Source organism: Cervus elaphus, chromosome 15, assembly GCF_910594005.1.
Source record: "Cervus elaphus chromosome 15, mCerEla1.1, whole genome shotgun sequence".
Lineage (NCBI taxonomy): Eukaryota > Metazoa > Chordata > Mammalia > Artiodactyla > Cervidae > Cervus > Cervus elaphus.
The window spans coordinates 2,174,572-2,200,203 of NC_057829.1; the positions used below are offsets into that span (position 1 = coordinate 2,174,572).

The following is a 25,632-nucleotide window of genomic DNA, read 5'->3' on the forward strand; positions in this document are numbered from 1 at the left end:
GATGTGGAGCAACAAACTGGTTCAAAATTGGGAAAGGCATACATGAAGGTTGTATATTGTCACTCTGCTTATATGCAGAGGACATTATGTGAAATGCCAAGCTGGATGAATCACAAGCTGGAGTCAAGATTTCTGGGAGAAATATTATCAATAACCCCATATATGCAGATGACACCACCCTAACAGTAGAAAGTGAAGAGGAACTAAAGAGGTGAAGTGAAGCTAAAGAAGCTAAAGAGGAGCTTCTTGATGAAGGTGAAAGAGGAGACTGAAAAGGCTAACTTAAAACTCAATATTCAATAAACAAATATCACAGCATCTGGTCCCTTCACCTCATGGCAAATAGATGGGGAAACGATGGAAATAGTGACAGACTTTCTTTTCTTGGGCTCCAAAATCACTGTGAATGGTTACTGCAGCCATGAAGTTAAAAGATGCTTGGTCCTTGGAAGAAAAGCTATGACAAACCTAGACAGCATATTACAAAGCAGAGATAGCACTTTGCCAACAAAGGTCTGCATAGTCAAAGCCATAACTTTTCCAGTAGTCATGTGCAGATGTGAGATTTGGACCATAAAGAAGGCTGAGCACCAAAGAATTGATGCTTTTGAATTGTGGTGCTGGAGAAAACTCTCAAGGGTTACTGGGACAGCAAGAAGATTAAACCAGTCAATCCTAAAGGAAATCAACTCCGAATATTCATTAGAAGGACTGATGCTGAAGCAGATACTCCAATTTTTGGCCACCTGATGTGATGAGCTGACTCATTGGAAAAGATCCTGATGCTGGGAAAGACTGAGGGCAGGAGGAGAAGTGGATGACAGAGGATGAGATGGTTGGTGGCATCATTGACTCAACAGACATGAGTTTGAGCAAGCTCTGGGAGATAGTGAAGGACAGGGAAGCCTAGTGTGTTGTAGTTCATGGGGTTGCCAAGAGTTGGACACAACTGAGCGATGAACAACAACAATTTGGCCCTCAACGGAACTGGGGCTGTAAAGATGAAAAATGCTACTGGTCTACATACTGTGGCCTCATATTTAAGTTGCAGAATTAGCAGAGGCTCAGTAGTAAGAACAGTTCCCCAAAAGAGCTGCAGTAGCCTTGGGTCAGTCACATTGACCACATAATTTCCAATCTAGCTCTAGAATCATCTCATACAATTTTTCCCAAAGGAAAAGATCATATGTATTCACTTGACATCCTACACATAATTAGTGTAATGAGATACAGCATATAAAGTACCAAACACTGGGTATGGTGCACACAAATTGTTCAATATATGTTAGCTATTATTGTAAGTCATAGCAATATACTATAGTAATAACAATAGGGAAGCTTAATAAACATTTGCGCAGTTGTTGAACTTGCTAGTTCTTATGATCCAGAGTGCACTTTAAAGATAAGGTTGAAAATATCAAGTACAAAAAAGTAAAAAATGTAATTCTGTTTATGTCATTGTTATCAAAGGCAATATAAACTATTTATCTTTCAAAGAAAAATTAACATTTAAGATATTAACATTTAAAAAGATGAAAACTATAACACTTTAGAAAACCATTTTATCCTTATAATAAAGTGTCTAGAATTTACTTAGACCCTGTTTTATGCTTACTGAAGGGAACTGTTTCATGTGTTTGGTATCTCTGGTAAATAATTGAGTGATGTTGCTTTGTATGTGGCTACAAATATTGAAGTGATGGCTCCTTTCTCATGAAAGCAGATTTAGATACCACTGACATTGCAACTCAGCAATATTTTTCACATTACACAGAGGAAACAAGAGATAGAAAGCAAAGGTATTGAGTAAATTCATACATTTCCATTGACTCCAAGTGCACATCTAGGTTCTCTCTTCCTCGCTGTCTCTCCCTCTCTCTCTCTATATATATATATATCTCAATAAGGAATTGTTAAGCCTTAATCAGAATTAATTAATATACTGATGATCAACCAAACCTAATCTGATTTTTATTCCTTTTAACTTTTTATAATCTCTTGAGTGATATCTGCTCTGTATCTACCCTGAAATATACTTAAGAAACCCACACAAAAGAAATATAAGATTCAATAAAACTCAATTGTGTTTATAAGTGTTCTTAAATAAATGCATAGTTTTTCTAGACTGAGAAATAAGTCATTTGAAAGGTCATCATAAATGCAACTCTTGCATATGTTGGTTTAGCTCTAAATGAAATATATTACTTATACATTAGTTATCTTAAATATTGAATGTTCTTAACTCCAATATATTTGCATTGCAGACAAGGCATTTGTACTGCTCAGTGTGATTAATGAATAATAATTCAGTGAGGAACTTCCCTTGTGGTCCAATGGTTAAGAATCTGCCTTGCAACACAGGAGAAGCAGGTTTGGTCCCTGGTGGGAGAACTAAGATACCACATGCCTCAGGCCAACTAAGCCCGCAAGCTGCAACTACGGAGTCTGTATGCCTTCTCAAGAGAGAAGTCCACATGTCTCAACGAAAAGTCCCACATGACACATCAAAGATCCTGTTTGCTGCAACTAAGACAAAATACAGCCAAATAAATAAATAAATAAATACTGAACCAAAAAAATAGTGACTCAATGAAAGAAAACTAAGATGAAAATAAGGTAATTGATTTTACCAAAGTTACAACTAAGAATAACTACAAGACAAGAATCTACGTCTTCAGATTTTATTTGTATCCTTTTAACTATTAAACCATGAGAGAAAAAATTTTGTAAGTTGGTAAACATAATACTTAAATGAGGAGGGGCAGATAGCAATAATATCTGTTCATGCAACTAACTGGGTACCTGTGAGTGTTTAGGCCCATATGGCCAATGGGTGCTAAGAAACATACAGTGGGTTCTCTTGGTTTTCTCAGCTATCAAGTCAACTTGACTGAAACAAAGGCACATTTCACAGGCATGGAAGACAACTGATTTTGTTCAATCTTTTTAGCATTTTCCAGGTGACTACGTCTTCATAAACTGCCAGCAAAATCAAGTGGTTAAACTGCCTCACAGACTTTGGCTAGAGCATTAGAGAAATTGAATGATTTATGCAGGAGAAGATCAAGTAAGTTGCACTGTTTCTAAATGCTTGTACCTTGAATGAAAAGCTGAATGTGTAGTAAGAAAATAATTATTTTTCATTTTCTTCTAGAATTTCATGGTCTGGAATACCCTTCCCTATCTTTTGTTGAGGGTACAAATTTAACTCATTTTCAAGGTCCTGGAAATTTCCCACATCAACTCCTTTGCCTTTCCTCACCTTCTGCAACAATTACTTTTTCATGCTACATTTTTATATTTTTTGGTCTTGTTTGTATTTTTCTCCAATTAGTTTATAGGTGCATATAAAACAAATGAGTGCAAACAATCTCCTACCAGATTATATAACACTGCTTTTGTATTCTGCATACTGTACCAAGAGAATATGTATTGATTACCCCATGATAAATTATTGGTGTAGGAACCATTTCACTGAAATGTTCTTTATTTGAACTGGAATATGTAAAGATTTTTTTTCATTCTTTTTAATCTGCTACGAAGGTACTTTTTCTGTCCATCATTAAAATATAATCTCCCATTTTGACTTACTCTTAGTTTGAAACTTTGTACTACCTGTTAATGAAATGCATTTATGTTGTTCATGGATGACACATTATTGTGTTTCAGAAGCCCTGAAAATGGGACTTCCCTGGCAGTCCAGTGCTTAAGACTTGGTGCTCCCAATGCAGGGGGCACAGGTTCAATCTCTGGTACAGGAACTCTGTACCAGAGATCTCTGTACGGGAATCTCTGCTAAGATCCCACATGCTGTGTGGTGTGGCCTCAAAACAAAACAAACCAACCCCCGGGCCTCTCTATGGCTCAGTCCACAAGTCAACATAAGAAATAAGGTTCAATTCTTGACCTGGGGGATGACATGCCGTGGAGCAACTAAGCCTATGCCTCACAACTACTGAGCCTGTGCTCTGGAGCCCAGGAGCAGCAACTACTGAAGCCCACACACCCTGGAACCTGTGCTCTGCAACAAGAAAAGCCACCGCAGTAAGAAGCCTGCAATCACAGCTAGACAGTAGCCCCCACTTGCTGCAACTTGAAAAAAGCCCTTGCAGCAATGAAGGTCCAGCACAGTCAAAAAATAAAATTGCAAATAAATAACAAAAGAGAAGTCCTGAGAAAATTAATGATTTCTCAGTAAAATGCCAACCGTAAGGTTTAATGCTAGGCCTATCATTTCAATGTTTTTCTTCCCACTTGATCCTGAAAACTCCAGGATTATGATCTAAGGAGAGAGATAAGAACTGGGGGAAAGGTGGTCCTATTGTAAGGTGAGCTGGAGAAGAACATTCCTTTCTTCCCTGTCACTAACCTCATCTTTTGTATTCTGCATTCTCTTTGAAGAGAATTTCACTCACTGAATTAGACAGGGACTCTTTCACAGCGTCTGTTCTAAGAACTGAAACACACTGGATTTTCTGAGAAATAGACGTGCTTACACAGCACAGAGTTTGGGCTTTTGACATGTTCCCACTTCTTCAAAAGAGTGCTCCTTTTACTGGGCTGTGTGTGCGTGCCTGATCAGCTGATTCAGTTGTGTCTGACTCTGTGACCCTTTGGAGTGTAGCCTGCCAGGCTTCAGAGGCCAGGTTCCTCTGTCCATCACCTCCGTACAGTTATGATTATTTAAAATATCACAACACATAATTCCCATATTATAATAATTGATGGAAACCTTTCCTTAAACAAATATATATTCTTCTCAAATCTACTTCAGTTGAATGCAAATAAAACAAAAATAAAATTTAAAAATGCATACTGCCTCTCAACAAAATCATTCCCTGTCACAGATATTTCAAGAAGGAAATTTAATTGACAAAGAAAAAAAGTGCATTCAAATAAACCTAAGGGGAAAGTATCTGTCTTTATTTTCATTATATACAAGGAGATGGGTACTTTGATCTAAGGATCAAATACAATATTCATGATTTCCAACATGAATTTCATAAGACTTTGTTTTCTCTTTAAATCATGCCTATTCTTGAACTTTATAGTAAAAGCTCTAGAGATCACATAAGAGAAAGATATAAAAAAGAAAAAAAATACACTTAAATTTCCATATCTCTACAGACAAAACCCTTGAAGACTTGGGAGTAAGCATCTGATATATCAGGTGCATTTAAAACGTCACACTGTTTACTTGGTAACTGCTTGCAACATGAAAAAGTCCCAATTTTTGCCCTGAGAAAATGGGAGTCACATAGCATTAGAGAAGTAATGCTTCATTTTAATAATCCAAGCCTAATTTGTAATATAACATTCAATTCTATTAAAAATCTTTTGATTGGGTATTCCTCTGTCTCTGAATAAATGACAAGACTGTTAATTGCCAATGGCTCTATGAAACACAATAGGAAGAATATAAACAAAAAAATAGACAAAGTTTCTAGTTTTAGCAAAATAGATACTTGTATTCTATATATTTTGGATCACCTTCACTGAAACAACAAGTAGTAACTCACTTCACTACTACAACATGGCTCTTAGTCTGCAGGTTGGATACACAGCTCGTCAAATCCCTTCCCCTGAACCATAATAATGAGAGTAATGATAAACCTATAACATAGTTTGCAAGTCTTCATTCTGCTTCCAAAACTTAATGCTATCATAGGTCTCCTGTGTATGTATTTTTAGTGCCCAGTTCCTAGTTCAGTGTTTAAAAATCTTGCTGATCCTGGAGTTGGAACAAAGCTTTCGGAAGCAATCAACTGCTCTTGCCATCACAGGTGCCAAACACACACACAATGTCCTTTTATTTATGGAAATACACACAGATCTATTTTGCATGTGCTCAGAGCCTGACACAAACACCACCTCTTTCCCACAGGCAGCAGGAAGGATGTGGTTTGAAGGACACGGTTGCTTCATCCAAGTGTTGTTTTTCAAAGAACTCTTGTTTTACACAGAATTGCTGAATGACTATCTAAATTTACGAAGATACAACTGGGCCGTGTCTGAAGTCCCCACTTTCATTTAACTAAAACTGGCATTAAAACAGATCATGAAATAGTTTTTCCCTTACCTTGAATGGACACATGCTGAAAGTGCGCTCATAATCAAAAGACATTTCTGTGAGCTGGTGACCCAGTAATTCCTTATGTCTAAAGGTCTGCTGCAACAATACAGGACTAGAATCGCCAGATGAAATGGTCAGAATTACCCAGTGGCTCGGTAAAATCAGCTTACTTTGAGTCTAATCCAAGGATAAATATATAGAAATCTCCAAGCAGTGGAAACTGTAAATGTTGTACATCTGCCCCCAAAACAGTAATACTGGAAGGTCCGTCATCATCAGGAAAATAAACATTTGCTAAATTCTAGGGCATTATCTTGATTCTACCTGAAGGCAAACAAGGACTAAATAATCATAAGTCTACAGTCTAATGGAAATATGGTTTAGTGGAAAAATGTAACATGTAGTACAAGGGACTAATTTCATCCCTCCAAACAGCAACAAACTCAGAACAAGCAATCCATCAAACCTGATTATCCAGCATTCCTGGAGCTCACTGACTTCATCATTTCACTTCCGAAACGCTCGAACTCTATGAACCTTTAATTTACAGCCCCTCACTCTTTTTTATTTTTTCCATTTTCTGGAGTCATCCCCCTTTTCCAGTGTATTAATCTACAGATGATCTCTCTTTTGAAGTCTAGCACCTTGCATTTCCCTGGAGCTTTAATTCACCTGGTATTTCTAAGCTCCTAAGAGAGATGCAGATTTTTCTACTCTGCAGATTAAGTCTTCTCATGACTTAAACTTACCTTCGAAAAAAGATGTATTGTTAGTTACCAACTGCTTCTTCAGCTTTGCATACAAAGTCTGGTCTCCTTTACAATTCCCCCAAAGAGTTCTGAGCTCAGGAGAATCTAAAATTTGAGAAAACAACTTTGGCAACAAAACAGGTAAATTGCTGCTAGTGGTTTCTCTTGAATTACTGGAAGTTAATTCTTTTTTTTTTCTCTCCAGCCACTTCTCCTTTTTTTAACTAGTTTTTACTATATGTGATAGATAAAGTTACTTAGAACTACTGGAGTAGACATCAAATGATAGAAAAATGAAAGCCAGATGAAAATATTTTATTGGCAATACAGAGCTAAAAATAGCACCTTCTGAGAAAGCATACACAATTCCATCCACCAGGTAGAATATTACTCCCACCCCAAGGTATTAGATAAGCTTCCACGTTTCTTCCCCAAGTAGAAACAAATAGTTCTGGACCAACTGTCTGTGCCCCAGTCCTGCAGAAATCCATATCTGGCTCTTCTAAGATGCCAGGAAAATTTCACCTTGTGTCATGTTTCATGCTGAGAAGTTTGTGTAGCTCTTGTATAAACCTTGGTCTCTAAGACACATTCCAAGCTGAATTTATTTCAAATTCCAAACCAAGTTTATTCCATTCCACTCACTTAAAATTCCAATTGTGATTGGAACATATACACTTCATTTACTTTCTGTGCAGTGTTCAATGAACCACTTGCCATGTTTCAACTTTGTAAGCTGCATTTCAATCCTGAGTGTGTCTGATTATCAGTTAATTAAAGCTTTGCCATTATTTGAAAAGAACGTTATAACATGCAGTTATCTTTCTCAGCATTTTTTGCTACCCTAACATAAGAATTCTGGCAAAATAATATGGTGGTTGCTACTCTTTCCCCTACACCTATGCCATTTACTTGTCAGTACACAAAATCATGCTTCTAATGAAGCAGAAATAAATGTAGAAAAATCAACTTCCCTGTCCTATTGTGGCTATGTCACTCAGGCATGGCATAAAATGAGCTTGTCTGATAAACTGCTGGAGTCAAGAACAAATTACTACCAGTTAGCCAGAGCAGGACAAGTCGTTTCAGGACATTGCCTCAGGGGATGTCAATTTTAGAGGAGGAAGGATAAAACTCAAGTTAGGGAGCTGGTTCTTTGTTCAGTGTTGGTGAATTTGCTGGACAATGTTTAAGCCGGAAGTGACAGGTAGCATAAAAGAGTAAACCATACTTTGAGAAAGCAGACAGTGTATAAGCATCCCCAATCTCATATTTCTGCCATAAAGGACATTACCACATAGGTCACTGCTCACATCTGAAGAGATGTCACTTCAAGCCCTAACCAATGGATAACCATCAACAACCACATTTATGTTACTCTTTAGTAACATAACTATGAAACTATGATAAATATGTGCATCTGTTCCTTCTTAAATTCTGTATTAGGGTTTTCCAGTGGTGATGAACCCCTTCATGGATCACAGCCTTGTCATGAAGAAGGTGCTTGTGTAACTCAATGAAGCCATGAGCCATGCATTGCACAGCTACCCAAGACGGGTAGGTCATAGTGAAGAGTTCTCACAAAATGTGGTCCACTGGAGAAGGAAATGACAATCCATTCCAGTATTCTTGCTGCGAGAACCCCATGAACAGTATGAAAAGGCAAAAAGATATATGACACCAGAAGATGAGCCCTCCAAGCCAGCAGGTGCCCAATATGCTACTGGGAAAGAGCAGAGGGCAATTACTAATGGTATTAGAAAGAATGAAGCAGCTGGACTAAAGTATCAATGATGCTCAGTTTTGGATGTGTCTGGTGGTGAAAGTAAAGCGTGATGCTGAAAAGAACAATATTGCATAGGAACCTGGAATGTTAGGTCCGTGAATCAAGGTAAATTGGACGTGGTCAAGCAGGAAATGGCAAGACTGGACACCGACATCTTAGGAATCAGTGAACTAAAATGGATGGAAATGGGCAACTTTAATTCAGATGACCATTACATCTATTACTATGGGCAAGAATCCCTTAGAAGAAATGGAGTAATCTTCATAGTCAACAAAAGAGTCTGAAATTCAGTACTTGGGTGCAACCTCAAAAACAAGAGAATAATCTCAGTTCCTTTCCAAGGCAAACCATTCAATATCACAGTAATCCAAGTCTAGGCTATATATTGTCACTTTGCTTATTTAACTTACATGCAGAGTACTTCATGCAAAATGCCAGGCTACATGAATCACAAACTGGAAACAAGAAAAATATCAAAAATCTCAGATATGCTGATGATAGCACTCTAAAGGCAGAAATTGAAGAGGAACTAAAGAGTGTCTTGGTGAGGGTAAAAGAGGAAGGTGAATAACCTTGCTTTAAACTCAACATTAACCAAACTAAAATCATGGCATCCAGTCCCATCGCTTCATGGCAAACATATGGGGAAAAAGTGGAAACAGTGAGAGACTTTATTTTCTTGGGCTCCAAAATCACTGCAGATGGTGACTGCAGCCATGAAATTAAAAGGCATTTGCTCCTTGGAAGAAAAGCTATGACAAACCTAGACAGCATTTTACAAAGCAGAGATATCACTTTGCCGACAAAGATCCGTATAGTCAAAGCTGTGGTTTTTCCAGTAGTTATGTATAGATGTGAGTTGGACCATAAAGAAGGTTGAGCCACCAAAGAATTGATGCTTTCGAATTGTGGTGCTGGAGAAGACTCTTGAGAGTTCCTTGAATAACAAGGAGATCAAACCAGTTAATCCTAAAGGAAATCAACACTGAACATTCATTGGAAGGACTGATGCTGAAGCTCCAATATTTTGGCCACTTGATGAGAAGAGCTGACTCATTGGAAAAGACCCTGATGCTGGAAAAGACTGGAGGAAAAGAGAAGGGGGTGGCAGAGGATGAAATGGTTAGATAGCATCACTGACTCAATGGACATGACTTTGAGCAAACTGCCTGAGATGGAGGAGGACAGGTGAGCCTAATCTGCTGCAGTCCATGAGACTGCAGAGTCGGACACGACTTAGCAACTGAACAATAACAACAACGGTAATGGAACTGTCTGGTAAGAAAAATACTTCTATTTCTGCCAAAGGAATGGCCCCAACTCCCTTCTGTGATACTGAAATGTCCAGCAAGGCTTCTATCATTCAAAAGAGTGTTCTGTGTTTTCCTGGTACCAGCATAACAAAGTCAATACAACTGGTTGCTTTTAAGGCCAGTAGCTCCCTCCTCACCAAGCATATAGGTCCAGAACAGGTATAAGACTTCCTGAGAGCCTCAATTCATCTATGTTCTTACACTTGAACTTTTTCTTTTTTGAAAGATGCAGTCATGACAAATTTATCCATGCAACAAACAGTGAAGGTGATTAAGAATACCTATGTCTTTCTGGAACTGAAGACATTTCAATTACTATCCTGAAAAGATCATCCTATAACTATCTTCAGAAACATATTTTTCAAACATGTGTGTGTTAATAGTGAAAACCAAAGTAAATTAACAAACCTAGACCGGGTCAAACAATCCAAAACCCTTTTGTGCATTCTCATCTTAGAAGAGAGCTGCTTTCCCTGATAACCACCTGGGCTGCACCTGGGCTTTCCGCTGTGCCTACTAATGTTTACTGAAGTGCAGGATCTTAATTTTTTAAAAAATCTTACTGTCTCAGAACCCAATGACTAGCTTTCTTCATTGTCCAATGAAGCATGTTCTCTTTTGAGGCCTAAACTCTTTAACTATTCCCCATTTTTTCTTGCAACTGGCTGCAATCCCAGGGACCTCCTTATATCCATCAGAGACTTTGGCACATGGTTTAAGATCTTAATATTCAATCCTAGATCCTCAGTGACTATAATGTCCTTTGGAATGAACACCCAATGCCCTCCCTTACTCAGTGTAATGATCTTCACCTCCACTTGGCTTCAGTCACATGCATGGTCACCAAAACTCTGTTCCCTCTTTACTTGTTCTCTCTGTGATATTCCCTCACCAGCATCCCCCTATCTTTTCAGCTATCTCCATTTCATAGTTCCTCTACATCTGTCCAACAACCTCATTAAGACTTTGACTCTCTGAAAAGTACCATTTTCTTTGGGTTGAACAAATCTTTTCGGCTTTACTCTTTTCTCTTTCCATCCTAGACATCATAGCCTCTCTCTCTAAACATCCTGTTGTTAATATTCACCGCTCCCCCAAAGCTATGCCCATCCTTCACATTCTCCTGCAAAATTTCAACCCAGGAACAATGCAGTGGTTTTCATTTCTATGCTGCTATATGCTGCTGCTGCTGCTAAGTCGCTTCAGTCGTGTCCGACTCTGTGCGACCCCAGAGACGGCAGCCCACCAGGCTCCCCCGTCCCTGGGATTCTCCAGGCAAGAACACTGGAGTGGGTTGCCATTTCCTTCTCCAATGCATGAAAGTGAAAAGTGAGAGTGAAGTTGCTCAGTCGTGCCTACTCTTAGCGACCCCATAGAGTGTAGCCTACCAGGCTCCTCCGTCCATGGGATTTTCCAGGCAAGAGGACTGGAGTGGGGTGCCATTGCCTTCTCCATGCTGCTATATATCTGTGCTAAATTCTGGGAATATCCATGCGGCTGCAGAATGGTGCTGATATGAAGTCCTGGGATCAATATCACTGGTACCTGAACACTGTCCAACTCTCCTACCACATTCACTTTTCCTCCAAATATTACTTATTCCTTCCAATCCAATATTATATACCAACCACCACGTCCTCCCTCTCAGCAAAGCCCTCTTTGCCTAATTTACATGGGCTTATGCTTAGCCCATGAAGTGAGAACTCACTCAACATCATCTCCTCCAGTATTAACTTATTCCAACCCAAACCTCTGCCTCCCAAATTATTACAAGTGATATATTTTCTCTGTATGCTGAGTTTCCCCTGTGTTCTTGTTTCTGCTCTCACCATCCTTACATATTTTATTAGATATTTCATTTCACACACAGACCTTTAAGCTTTCTCATTCCACTGGTTTCTACACAGTGGTACACTGGAGTTGATGCCTGATTCTAGGTATCTGTATCTTTTATCTGCATTTAGTAATATTACCCTTACAGCTTGACTTCAGTCATGGTGGATTATGGTAACCAAGACAATGGCAAAAGGTATAAATCGGGGCTTCTGTTTCCCTTCTCTTCCCAGTGGTGCTGGTATCTCAGGGCACCACCGCACACAAGCCTGCTCAAAACAAAACAAACCAAACGCTGACAAAAATCCTTGCATTGAGCATATCTCCTCTTCTAGTTATACTGCCCTCTCCTTTTATGTCCTAGCTACTTAAAAATGTGCAATATACTCAATCATTCACTCCTAAATATGTCTTCAATTCTTATCATTTCTTCACTGAAGTTGATATTTTCAAGGCAATCAATAACCTCCTAGTTGGTAAATCTAGTGGATATTTGTCAGAGTTCACTAACTTAGTATTTGACACTACTGGTCACTCCCTCCTTATAATTCTCTCTTGCCTTAGCTTCTAGAATATCACCATTTCCTAAATTGTCCCTTACCTATCTGGCCAAAGTTTTCTTAGGTTTTATTTTCAGGGACCCACTTTTAACAAGTTCTTCTCCAGTGTTCTTTCTTCTCCTTCATTTATTTAATACCTTCATTATTTAATACCTTACTCATTTGAGTCTTACTCAATAGTCCATGGCTATAACTACTAACAAAATTCTGATCGCTCACAAAGTCATTTCTCTCCCACATCTACTTCATTTGTTGCATTTACCAGTGTATAATTGTTCATTTAGATGGTCCAGTACACCAAGCACCTCTAACCCAAAACCCACCAAATTGAGCCCATCAAATTCCCAGCTTAACCTAACACTTAATTCTGTGACAGGTAACAAAATGATCTGGAAAATTATCCCAATTGATTCTTACAACCATCTAGTAAAGTAGGTATCATCCTTCTCACTTTATAGATGAGGTGATTGAGATTTGAGATATTAAGCAATGTTCTCAGGTCACATTTTTAATATATAGTAAATCAAGTCTGGAAACCAGATTTGGTGTCTGTAAAGCCTTGAATCTAACTACTATGACGCGTTGCCTTAATCATTAAGCCTTAAGGATTTTAGGCTTAATGATTGTTTTTCTTGTCTTTTCATCACCACTGTCACTACCTTGGTTCAAATTCTCTTCTCATGTTGGCTTTGCTACAGAAGTCTCTTTCTTACTTTCATACACCTAGTCTTGACTCTCTCTAGTCCATCTTCCACACTGCAGCCAAAGAAAGCTTATGAAATCTGCTCATAACACACACCACTCAAAAGTTTAACTATGGGGGTAATTTAAGACTGAATATCCCAGAATGTCCTCATTTTGGGTTCTCATCTCATTGTCCTATTGAGATCATAAGATAACAAGATACCTCTTTGCTGGGAGGTTATTTGTTTTCTTGTTAGACGGGTCATCTGCATAGTCAATTATGGGGAGACGATCATCTCAGAAAAGGAAATGAGGGCCAAGAACTTTATAACTGGAAGAAGAAAGACATGATCTTACTGCAGAATTTTGGACCTTAATTTCAAGAAGCAGCCACATGGGTGAAATCACTCCTGTTGGTGAATATAAGCCAGCCCTTGAAAGCTGGTGGTATTTTCTAGGTAAGCAGTGATACACCTTGTTATAGGCTCTGTGAGGATGAGTGTGTGTTTTGGGCTCCAAAAGTAGTTACTTTGGGGTAGTTTCAAGTTCAGTTCAGTTCAATCGCTCAGTTGTGTCCAACTCTTTGCAACCCCGTGGAATGCAGCACTCCAGGCTTCCCTGTCCATCACCAACTCTCAGAGCTTGCTCAGACTCATGAGTTTCAAGTTACTCTCTGTTATAATTCTCTTTTCTTTCCCCTGAACTTCAGTATAGTCTTCTGAAAGAGAAAAAAATGCCCCAGTTATCCTCCTGGGGAATTAATATTAAGGTCTCTGCCCACTGTTGAGGATAGCATCCCAGTCCTGGCAATAGAGTGAACACAAGATTGGTCAGATGGACAGCTAAGGTGAAAGATGAAAGGCAGCCAAGATGCATTTGTGAACCATGAAGTTGCCCAAGCTAGAACTGGAAGCCTTTTTCTTCTTTTCAATTTCTATTGGGGTATAATTGCTTTACAACATTGTGTTAACTTCTGCTGTACAGCAAAGTGAATCAGCTACACATATTCATATATCCCCTCCTCTCTGGATTTCCTTTCCATGTTGCCACAGAGCAATACGTAGAGTTCCCTGTGCTATTCAGTAGGTTCTCATTAGTTACCTGTTTTATACATAGTATCAATAGTGTATATATATATCAATCCCAATCTTCTAATTCAAGCCCCCTCCATCCCTGCCCTTGGCATCCATACATTTGTTCTCTACATCTGTGTCCTATTTCTGCTTTCAAATAGGTTCATCTATACCATTTTTCCAGATTGCACATATATGTATTAATACACGACATTCGTTTTTCTCTGAGAAAGAGAAAAGTCATTCTTGGTATGTGATCAGATTTGTGCTTGGAATATATCAGCTCAGCTAAGTTGTGTAAGATAGACTGAGAGGCAAGGGAACCAAAGTAGGAAAGATTACAAGGTAGGAGGCTTTGATAGTGGTCCTGGCTGGAGATGAAGTTAGGACAGATTACTAAAGGAGAGACATATGCTGGTTTGATATTCAGGAGGTAAAAATCTGTAGGTCAAGGTGATAGGTAAGATATGGGAGTGTGAAGATTAGGGTGGGACCAAGAATGACTTTCATACAGAATATCAAACCAGCATATTTCTCTCCTTTTGTAATCTGTCTTTCTTCATCTCCAGCCAGGACTGCTATGAAAGCCTCTACCTTGGAATCTTGCCAGGACTGCTATGAAAGTGTTTACTCTTGTTCACTTGCCCTTCAGTCTATCTTATATAACTTAACTGAGTTGATATATTCCAAGCACAAATCCGATCACATACCCCTGGTTTAAAACATTCCATTTTTTCCCTACCTCTTGTGATACTGCTGCAGCTTCATCTCCCATGAGGCCTTACCTGACTTCTATACTGTGTTTGTGTAAGTTCTGGCCTTTGTTTCCCTCCCAAGTCTTGTGCCCATAGTCCCCTCCCACCACAGGACCTTGGCACAAGCTTTCTTCCACATCTACTTTTCTTTCTTCACCAACGTAATGTTGACTTAATCATTCTGATCCCAAATCAAATGACTCTTCCACAAAGAAATATTCCCTGAATATTCCTGATCACTCAGGTTCCCCTATTGTCAGCTTTCAGAGCAACCTACTACTCCACCTCTCTTTTGAACATTATCAAAAATGCAGCTTTGTGTTTGGGTGATTAGTAACATTTGCTTCTCTCTTTAGAAGGTGAGCTCCATGAAGGATGGTCACCTTCTTGCTCACAATTACACTCCTGAGCTGTTTATGTCATGCTAGCTGTGCTGGTGCTATAAAAATTTATTGAATGAATGCAGACCTTGGGAATTTCCAGTTTTTCAGGTAGGGAAACTGGTAGACTAGATTCTTTTCAGCAAGCAGAGGACACTTCTAAGCCAGGAAATTAAGGCCTTGACAGAGCTACAGTTTGACTTAATAAACATTGCTGGTTAGATACAGCAGATGAGTTACTCAAGTGATATAAAGAAATCTGCTGTTTTAACAGTATGTATAGTCTCAAGATCAAGCTTTAAAATCATAAAGAGCTGTATATATTTCTCCAGTTTTTTGCTTAGTCCATGTTCTATATGGAATATATCAGAACATCATCATTTATGCTTAAATAGAGTGACCATATAGATTATCATCCAAACTGGGGCATTTATTGGTGAAAAAGGGTAATATTAATAATTATATCAGGATAACACAGGTGGACTGTGGAGGTCCTTGGCAAACTAGGACACACGGTCATCCAAGTTTTAGTTGACAAAGAATAAAATAGGTAAATACTAAATTCTCTGAGGGTGTAGAACTGTGTTTGGAGCCACAGAATGAACAAATCCATTACACAAGAAGGCTTCTTACAATGTGGTGTTGGCAGCCATAGAAAGCAAACTCATGGTTACCAAGGTGGGGGTGAGGAGGAATAAATTGGGAATTTGGAATTAACAGATACACACTACCTTACATAAAATAAACAACAAGGACCTACCGTAAGAGAACTACATTTAATATCTTGTAATATACAATAATGTCAAAGAATTTGAAAAATATATATATATTATATAACTGAATCTCTACTGTACATGTGAAACATTTTACTTTACTAAACACTGTACTTTAATGAAAAAAATTAAAAAATAACAACAAAAATCGTGTAGTGTGGGTGTTTATGCAAACTACTGAATAAGTAATGTATTTCCAATAATGCATTGCTGATAACATAATTGCATTAATCATTCTATATTTTATCTGGATCTTGTTCTTTTATTTGATCACCACAACAAACCAATTCCTCAAAAGGCACTTACTGAGCACTGGGCCAGGCACAACTGCAGATGTGAAGGAAGCACAAGATACTGATCACTCTGCAGAGTAGACAGTTTAACAATAAGGCAAGTGGCACTGCCCACATTTACAGATGGAGAAACCAGCACCCAGGACTCAGAAATGACTTCGGTAGAGTTATGCAGACAATAAATCACCGAGCTGGAATTGTAATTCAGATCTCTGACTTCCAGTTCAGGGTGCAGTTTATTTCGCTAAACTACTAAAATGGAGACAGCACCCTTAAATGTGTTTTATGCTTTTGTCCACTACCACACAGAAATGCCCATGAAGGATGTTTACACAATCTCCGCAGAAGCAGTATGTGCCCAGGCTCGGCGGGCAGAGTTTGTATTGCCTGTGTGGACTTCCTTTCTAGGCACTGGGAACTGGCCCTGTGACAAGGATTTAAAGGGGCTTTAGAATGCCAAACACATCTATGATTGACTCGTCATGTATCATAATCATGTTTAAATCCTGGGTAAATTAAAAGGCCAAAACTATGCCCTTTTATTTTATGGTCAAATTCCACTTCAGGGGAGTAATGAAATAGTCCAGATTTAGCTACCCTTGGCGATCAAACCATGTCTACCACACAAAACAAGGTTATCTGTCCATGATGGAACATTTCACTTTATCATTAACAGATGAATTCTAATTTACCGGTGCTCTGGGGGTATCCTCAGTCTTTACAAAATAGATCTATCACTGCTGTCAGGTTCTTAAAGGAAACTGCTTTTGAGATTGCTATTATGGAGAGAGAGGCAATATGCCATCATGTTTATACTTTATATGTTGGCAAGAGGAGCTCATTAAAATGCTAGGTATTTTTGAATAATCAGACATATCCTCCCACTTACAAAGACCTGTAGGTTTTTATTCATCCTAACCATAGAGTGCTATTAGTATATGATCCTAATGATCAACTCATAGGTGAATTTTGATATTTTTAGTTTTTTAAAATCATGTATTTCACTTATTTTACACAAGTATTTCCAAGTAAGAGATGACTTTCAGACAGTCTAGTTTTCTTATCTGAGGAGAATTTTGTAAAGGGCAAAGGGAAAATTAAAATAGCTCACAGATCAATTAAGTCATTCAAATCACAACCAAGGATGCCCAAAATACACTTCTAAAGTTGCCTGAAATTGATCAAGGACCAAGTTAACTGAGACAACACAGTCAATAACAGTATTTTCTGTTTAGCATCTACAAAAATTTTGGTCTTGTGCTTGTGACAAAGATGAATAAGACTTGCGATAAAGGCAATTGCTCCCTTTCTGTATAGTCTGAGTGTTTCTCTTAAAGGGAGAGCTTTGTTGGAAATATTTCTGAATAAGCATGCTAGGTATAAAAACTGAGATCCTGAGGAGCCTAAGTCTAGCAGGAGTTGCCCTGGGTGAGCTCGGGGGAAGGATGGGGCTGTAGGTTTAAAGGGGGATAGGGAGAAACAGGGAAAGTGGCAGGGTACTGAGGATTTGTTGTGTTTTGTGATCTTTTTCCTCATAATGCCTCAAATCTTTGATGAGTCATTAACTAAGCTCATCAAATTCCAAGGAAAGTCAATTTTTTTTTTTTTTTTTTTCTGGAAAAAACAGAAGGGGCTGAGTGGTGAGTCTGGTAGGAAATTACTAAGTGAGAGTTAGGGATTTACTAAGACACATTGAGCTTGGAATGAAGACATTGGTGACTGAACAGAAATTAACTCAAGTAATTCTCAGGACTTGCGGGGAGAACTCTGGACTCTAGCACAATGCAAAGCTAGATATGAGTGAGTCAAGTTTACCAAATCTCAGAGGAGCAGAAAAATTTCAACTTGTTACAGACATAATCTATGCATGGCCCCAAAGCCTCATGGAGTAGAAGGAGAGACAGACAGATGGGCAAGCAATGAACTAAACTGAAATAATCTCACCTGTGCCAAAGTGATCACATTTGCACAATGCAATGGGGGCCCCCAGTAGGCAGCCACTTATCTCACCTGAGGACTCAGATGGCATTTTTAGAGCATGAGTGGTTACATAATTGTGAAAACTGAGACCAGTATCCCTTCCATCCCCAAAAATAAAGCCAAACAAAACCAAAAAAGAAAAGGATGGGCTTTCCCAGCAGAGCGTAGAGCGTTAATGAGGCTGAACAGGAAGACAAATAGGTTATCTGGGGAGTAGTGAAAAATGCTGCTTATATGGATGAGAAGTGCTCAGAGACAGGCTGTATTTTTTGTCTTTATGCATAGAAAGAAGTGATTTCTTAAGAATGAGACACAAGAACATTTTATTAAATTACTTTATGTAAGTGTGATATTCAGTTATAATTATCAAATTCACCTGGCTAAATAATTAAATAATACGCAGTAAATTATTTGAAGTCACATGCATAATAGAGGCTTGTTTTGGAAGTGAACCTCAGGGCACCCCCTTCCCATCTCTTTTCCCAAATGTCACATAAGACCCACAACACATCTATCTCTGCAGTATTAACAATCTTAATCATTCACAATGTTATGTTATTTCTTAGTTGCGATGTATTTCCTTGTATTATCTGCCTAGAACATGGACATGAAATTGCTTAGACTTTATGAAATCTCTGTCCAACTTAGATAAGAGAATTTTGCAATGATTGATTTTCAGTGATTTGAATATAGTTATAGATAATCACAATGATGTGATCACTCACCTAGAGCCAGACATCCTGGAATGTGAAGTCAAGTGGGCCTTAGAAAGTATCACTATGAACAAAGCTAGTGGAGCTGATGGAATTCCAGTTGAGCTATTTCAAATCCTAGAAGATGATGCTGTTACCAAAGTGCTGCACTCAATATGCCAGCAAATTTGGAAAACTCAGCAGTGGTCACAGGACTGGAAAAGGTCAGTTCTCATTCCAATCCCAAAGAAAGGCAACCCCAAAGAATGCTCAAACTACCGCACAATTGCACTCATCTCACACGCTAGTAAGGTAATGCTCAAAATTCTCCAAGCCAGGCTTCAGCAATACATGAACCGAAAACTTCCAGATGTTCAAGCTGGTTTTAGAAAAGGCAGAGGAACCAGAGATCACATTGCCAATATCTGCTGGATCATCAAAAAAGCAAGAGAGTTCCAGAGAAACATCTATTTCTGCCTTATTGACTATGCCAAAGCCTTTGACTGTGTGGATCACAATAAACTATGGAAAATTCTGAAAGAGATGGGAATACCAGACCACCTGACCTGCCTCTTGAGAAACCTGTATGCAGGTCAGGAAGCAGCAGTTAGAACTGGACATGGAACAACAGACTGGTTCCAGATAGGAAAAGGAGTCCGTCAAGGCTGTATATTGTCACCCTGCTTATTTAACTTACATGCAGAGTACATGTGAGAAACGCTGGGCTGGAAGAAGCACAAGCTGGAATCAAGATTGCCGGGAGAAATATCAATAACCTCAGATATGCAGATGACACCACCCTTCTGGCAGAAAGTGAAGAGGAACTAAAAAGCCTCTTGATGAAAGTGAAAGAGGGGAGTGAAAAGGTTGGCTTAAAGCTCAACATTCAGAAAACTAAGATCATGGCGTCTGGTCCCATCACCTCATGGGAAATAGATGGGGAGACAGTGGAAACAGTGTCAGAATTTGCTGTTTGGGGCTCCAAAATGACTGCAGATGGTGACTGCAGCCAAGAAATTAAAAGACGCTTACTCCTTGGAAGGAAAGTTATGACCAACCTAGATAGCATATTAAAAAGCAGAGACATTACTTTGCCAACAAAGTTCCGTCTAGTCAAGGCTATGGTTTTTCCAGTGGTCATGTATGGATGTGAGAGTTGGACTGTGAAGAAAGCTGAGTGCTGAAAAATTGATGCTTTTGAACTATGGTGTTGGAGAAGACTCTTGAGAGTCCCTTGGACTGCAAGGAGATCCAACCAGTCCATCCTAAAGGAGATCAGTCCTAGGTGTTCATTGGAAGGACTGATGCTGAAGGTGAGACTCCAATACTTTGGCCACCTCATGCGAAGAATTGACTCATTGGAAAAGACCCTGATGCTGGGAGGGATTGGGGGCAGGAGGAGAAGGGGATGACAGAGGATGAGATGGCTGGATGGCATCACCGACTCGATGGGCATGAGTTTGAGTAAACTCTGGGAGTTTGTGATGGACAGGGAGGCCTGGCATGCTGTGATTCATGGGGTTGCAAAGAGTTGGACACAACTGAGTGACTGAACTGAACTGATAGATGATATATAGATATAGACAGAAAGAGTGTTTACCTTTTAGCATTTAATTGGGCTATTAAATTGTCTCATTCACAAACTTGTCCTGAGTTCCCATGACAAGTTCAACAACATTAACCAGGCTTCAAGGTCAATGATGATGAAAAGAAATTGCCATTATAAGAATCATGACCAGCTTCTTTCTTATCTGGCCATGTTATAGAAGGACTGCATAGTTTGTTTTATTTGCACCTTATGATACAATGACATTTCATGCCAAATGCCACGTAACATCAGTTTAAACTTAATATGAATATTGTTTTGATTTATGGTATTAACTTTTTTAAACAATTACAGTTTTTAATTTCTCTTTTTGAAAATTTATCTATTTTTAATTGGGGGATTATTGCTTTACAATGTTGTATTGGTTTCTGCCATATATCAACATTAATCAGTCATAGGTATACTTTTGAACCTCCCACCCACCTCTCATCCTATCCCACTCCTCTAGGTTATCACAGAGCAATGGGTTGAGCTCCCTGCATCACAGAGCAAATTCCCTCTGGCTGTCTCTTTTATGGGCTTCTATTTTACATACAGTAATAAACACTTAGGTGTTAAAGATAAAATTAAACAAGTAACTTTGCTACCAGGCAATTATTTGTCAATAATAAGGAATTTAGACACACCATTGGTTATCTCTTTAAACTTACTTGAAATATAGTTAACTAGAACTTTACAACAAATTTTTTTAAAAAAATTCCAGAAATTGCCTCTTAAAGTTAGAAAATTCTTAAAAGCCTGTCCTTGTCAACAATTATTCCCAACAGCAGCCAATACAGTTTAAAGGGTTCCTTAAACCCCTCTTAGCAGCTCCAGGTCTATAAGATGGATTTCATTCATCCATTTATTCCCTTATTCATCATTTTTTCAACAAATATGGAGTCCTAATTACACAACAAGGATTGTTCTAGCTTGGACTACAGGGATAAAATAAAGTAATTGATGAAAAGGAACTGTATTCTAAACAGGGGAACACAAAATAAAGCAGCGAATGTGTGTAAAAGGAGCAACTGTCTGGAGTAGGACAATTTTAGACCTAGTTGCCAGTGAAAACTGCCTGAGGGTGCAGACATTTGAGCAGACCCTTGTTCACCAGGGGGCAGTCTGAAAAGCATTCCAGACAGTGGGACCTGAGAGAGCAAAGTCCTGGGGTGAGAATCAGCTTCACAGATCCTAGAAGCTGCAAGGTGAGTGTGACTGTACTAGGTTTGAGTGTTAAAACTTTTGATGAATATTGGATTTTTGCAGAAAAATAGAATGCAAGAGAATAGAATGAATAGAATAGAATAGAATGCATTTTTTTTTATCTTAAAATATAAAAATAAACATAACTAGGCAGGGCTAGATAGAAAAAGAGTTTTAGAAACTTATTTTATTTTATTTTTTTTTAAGTTGGAAATTTCTTTCTGGCAACATGGACTTTGAAGGCTGGTTGATGTTACTGAACTTGTCATGGGATCACAGGAATGAACTATTATGAATGGAACAATTTAACAGCCCAACAAAAGATAAAGATAAATAAGCTCAAGTCTATCTTTAGCCTTCAGGCTCAGAAACCAGTTCTACACCCAAGGTGGAAGACAAGCTAAGAGACTCTAAAAGTTATTTAATTAACTATTCTAGCCCTTTGGCCTCTGAGGAGTAGCTACCTACTTAACTTACCTTGCATGTTTCATAAAAGAAACTCAAATATGTATCTTATAAGTTCATAAACACCACTTCCAAGAAGCAGGAAAAGCTTTTTTTGTCTATTTTTTTGCTTAAATCCTCAAAGTAATATTCATTTAGATATCCTAATTTCTCAGAAAATTAATTTTATCCGTTCTTTATGGAATATTTAAGCTAACATTGTAGGTTTATTTTCTTAAGAAATCCAGACACAGTCTTATTAACTCTGCTAAAACGTCTTTCTCATTTGAAATATATTTTCTTTCTTGGTTCCAGGAAGTGGAAACCTGAACAATCAAACCTCAGGAATTATATTCTCAGGCAAGACACAGAACATGAAATCTTAGTGAAGATCAGAAAGAACTTGCTGCATGGTTATTTATAATTTTGAAAATACAGAAACATTGAGATTACTAGAAATATCTAAAAATAGAGAAAATTTAATAAGACAAAAGACTATTTTCTGAAATATAACTAATAAAAGAATTATAAATTTAATTAAGCAATGTAAAAGTCCACACCATAATGGAAAATTTAAGATTTCCAAATACAATATCTGTAAACTTTTACACATACTCTGATTATAAATGGGGAAAAAGGATAAAAATGTCAACAGCTGAGGGAAATCATGATTACTTTCCTATTTTCTAAAAAAAATTATGTAGTATTATATTGCTAGGATTGGTTTTTTGCTTTGTTTTGTCTCCTGGTTATTTTTTTAATCCATAAAGAAAGGAGTTATTACATAGACTCACACATCCTGCAGGCCACATTCTTTCCCATGTTCCAGAATTATTACATTCAGATGCTGCTATGCTATATTCTTCAAAATGAGTATTTCAATTAACAAAATATTCCAGAGCATTTATTTACCAAGTTAGACACAGATCGAAAGAAAAAACTAAAGCTGTACATATAAAAGCACTTACTGTCTATAATTGTATAAAAGATTGTTTCAAGGGCAAGGTTACCCAATACTTTCTATATTAAGTTATCCCAAGGTATGTTTATCTATCTATGATGAAGTTTAGCTACAGAGTCAGGGATAAAGTGGGATAAGTGAAGGTATTTAATTACTGTTCTGTTTTCTACACTCTCAACAGAATAATTGCTGACAAACTGTTGCCCAGAAAATGTCTATTGGAATTTCGGCATACAAAAAAATACAAAAGCAATGAAAAAAGGAGGATGTTTTATTTACGTCTTATTTCAAAACCTGTGCTTCTGTGCTAGTCTGTCTTTGCAGGCCCAATATTACACAACTGCATTAAAAGTTTAGGACCTTTTTTTTTTTTTAGGATTGTTTTTTAAGTTCTTCCAACAGTACTGGTATATGCATTTGAAAATGTCGACTTTATTTACAACTAAAACAAGTATTAAGATCTCATTATTCAGAACTTCTGGGTTTGCAAAGCTAAACAAACTGAAGGAAACTTTACACAAGCAATAGTTACCATTTCTGCTAAGAATCACCACAGTGCCACAAAAGCTGTGTGTTTTTCTATCCACAGATTCAGATGAAATCTTTTATTATCTAGTTAAATTCTTTCAGCTTAAGATAGCAAGTCAGTCTAGGCATAAGCACATGTTAAAATCTATGGAGAGTAACATCTAGAATCCTTTTGCTTATGAAAATTAGAATTCATAATAATGAAAGAGTTATGTAACACTGTGCTCTTTATATAGCTTATTCCACCTAATCCTCCAAATAACTAGTTGACATATTTATCCCCAACTTACATAGCACATTAACCCAAGCATGTAGGATTATTTCACTTGTCCAAAGTCACCCAGAAAATCGCTTGTGGAGCTCTGTGTAAGGCTGCCTGCCATATTCCAAACTGTTCCCTCCTTCTACTTCTTAATGCTGCCTTCACTTTCCTCATGTATGTTAAAAAATATCATTTGGATTTTTACATTTTTACAAATTACTTATGATAATAAATTTAGTTTCTGTATGTATCCCCTTAAATGATAGTTGCTCAGGCATGTCTGACTCTTTGCAACCTCATGGAATAGTCCATGGAATTCTCCAGGCCAGAATACTGGAGTGGGTAGCTGTTTCCTTTTCCAGAGGATCTTCCCAACCCAGGGATGAAACCCAGGGCTCACGCATTACAGGCAAATTCTTTACCAGCTGAGCCACAAGAGAACTCCAAGAATACTGGAGTTGGTAGCCTATATACCTTTTCCAGGGGATCTTCCCGACCCAGGAATCGAACCAGGGTCTCCTCAATTGCAGGTGGTTTCTTTTATCAGCTGAGCTACCAAAGAAGCTCCCTCAGCATTTTTCTATATCTGGCATATAAGTGCTAGCATGCCTGTTGGTGCCTGTGTATGTGTGTATGTATGGGGCAGAGAAGAAGCAATTACTTTTTTTCTAGATGCTAAGTTTCAAGGAGTTAGTGTAAATCTCACTCAATCTGCTTCATGGCTAGGAAATTCTACTCCTTTTAGCCTTTCAAGGAGCCAGCCCATCAAACCCAGGAGATGGTGTCTGAAAACAGGGTTTCAGATATTAGCCTAATGTGCACTGGGGAAATAGTCTGCACACTGGGTCATGGAATGGCCTTGCTGTTTTCAGTGTGTTTTCCATCTCTTGGAAGTTGAAAAAAGGCGTTATTTTCCTCACTGAAATTTCCATCCATCTTATGATAAACTGACCATTCGCCCTATCCAAAGTCCTCAAGAGTTATTTTTTTAAGAGTTATTTTTTTTTAAAAAGCTGTATTTATTGTTGTCATCAAAATCATTTACATCTATTCTTTCTTTACAACTTTGCATCCCAATTACATTTATTAGCTTATTAGCTATTCTATCCCAAGGTAATTAAATCACCCTGCACATATTGGTCACAGAGCTTCCCTCTGAGAATAATGTCTATATTCCTTATTATGAATATCCAATCCTCTTAATACATAAAGAGAATATCTTTTCAGCCCAAACTGTCATTTTTATCTTCTTTACATACTGTCATGGTATATAAAGGACAAGGATTTGCATCCCTTCCAAAAGGTATGTTAAAGTCCTAGCATGTCATAATCTGACTTTATTTGGAGACAGAGTCTTGACAGAGGTAATCAAGTAAAAATGGGTTCATCTGGGTGGGCCCACATCCAGTGACTAAGGTCCTCATAAAAAGTGAAAATCTAGATAAACAGACATGGGAGAATGCCATCCTAGAGATGAAGGCAGAGACTGAAGAGAAGCACCTATAAGACCAAAAACATCAAAGATTGTTGGCAGACCTAAGAAGCTAAGAGCAGACGTGAAATAGATGATCCCTTCCAGCACTCAGAAGCAGTCAACCCTGCTGACACTGATGTTGGACTTCTGGCTACCAGCATTCTGACACCATCAATTTCTGTAGTTTAAGTCCTTTAGTCTGTGGTTACTTTTTATAGCAGTCCTAGG

The 25,632-nt window shown here is 38.1% G+C and overlaps 1 protein-coding gene across 5 annotated transcripts in view; it reads right to left on the minus strand.

Annotated features, from left to right (window-relative positions):
• Positions 1-25,632, minus strand: part of CHRM3 (cholinergic receptor muscarinic 3) — a 546,556-nt gene that overhangs the window by 199,892 nt on the left and 321,032 nt on the right. Inside the window, exon 1 of one of the 5 annotated variants that reach the window (XM_043925592.1) lies at positions 6,823-6,901. The exons of the other annotated variants lie outside the window; for them this stretch is intronic. The gene's annotated coding sequence lies outside the window, so the exon portion shown is untranslated. Of the gene's footprint in view, positions 1-6,822; positions 6,902-25,632 lie in introns of those variants that run through there. 5 annotated transcript variants of the gene reach the window in all.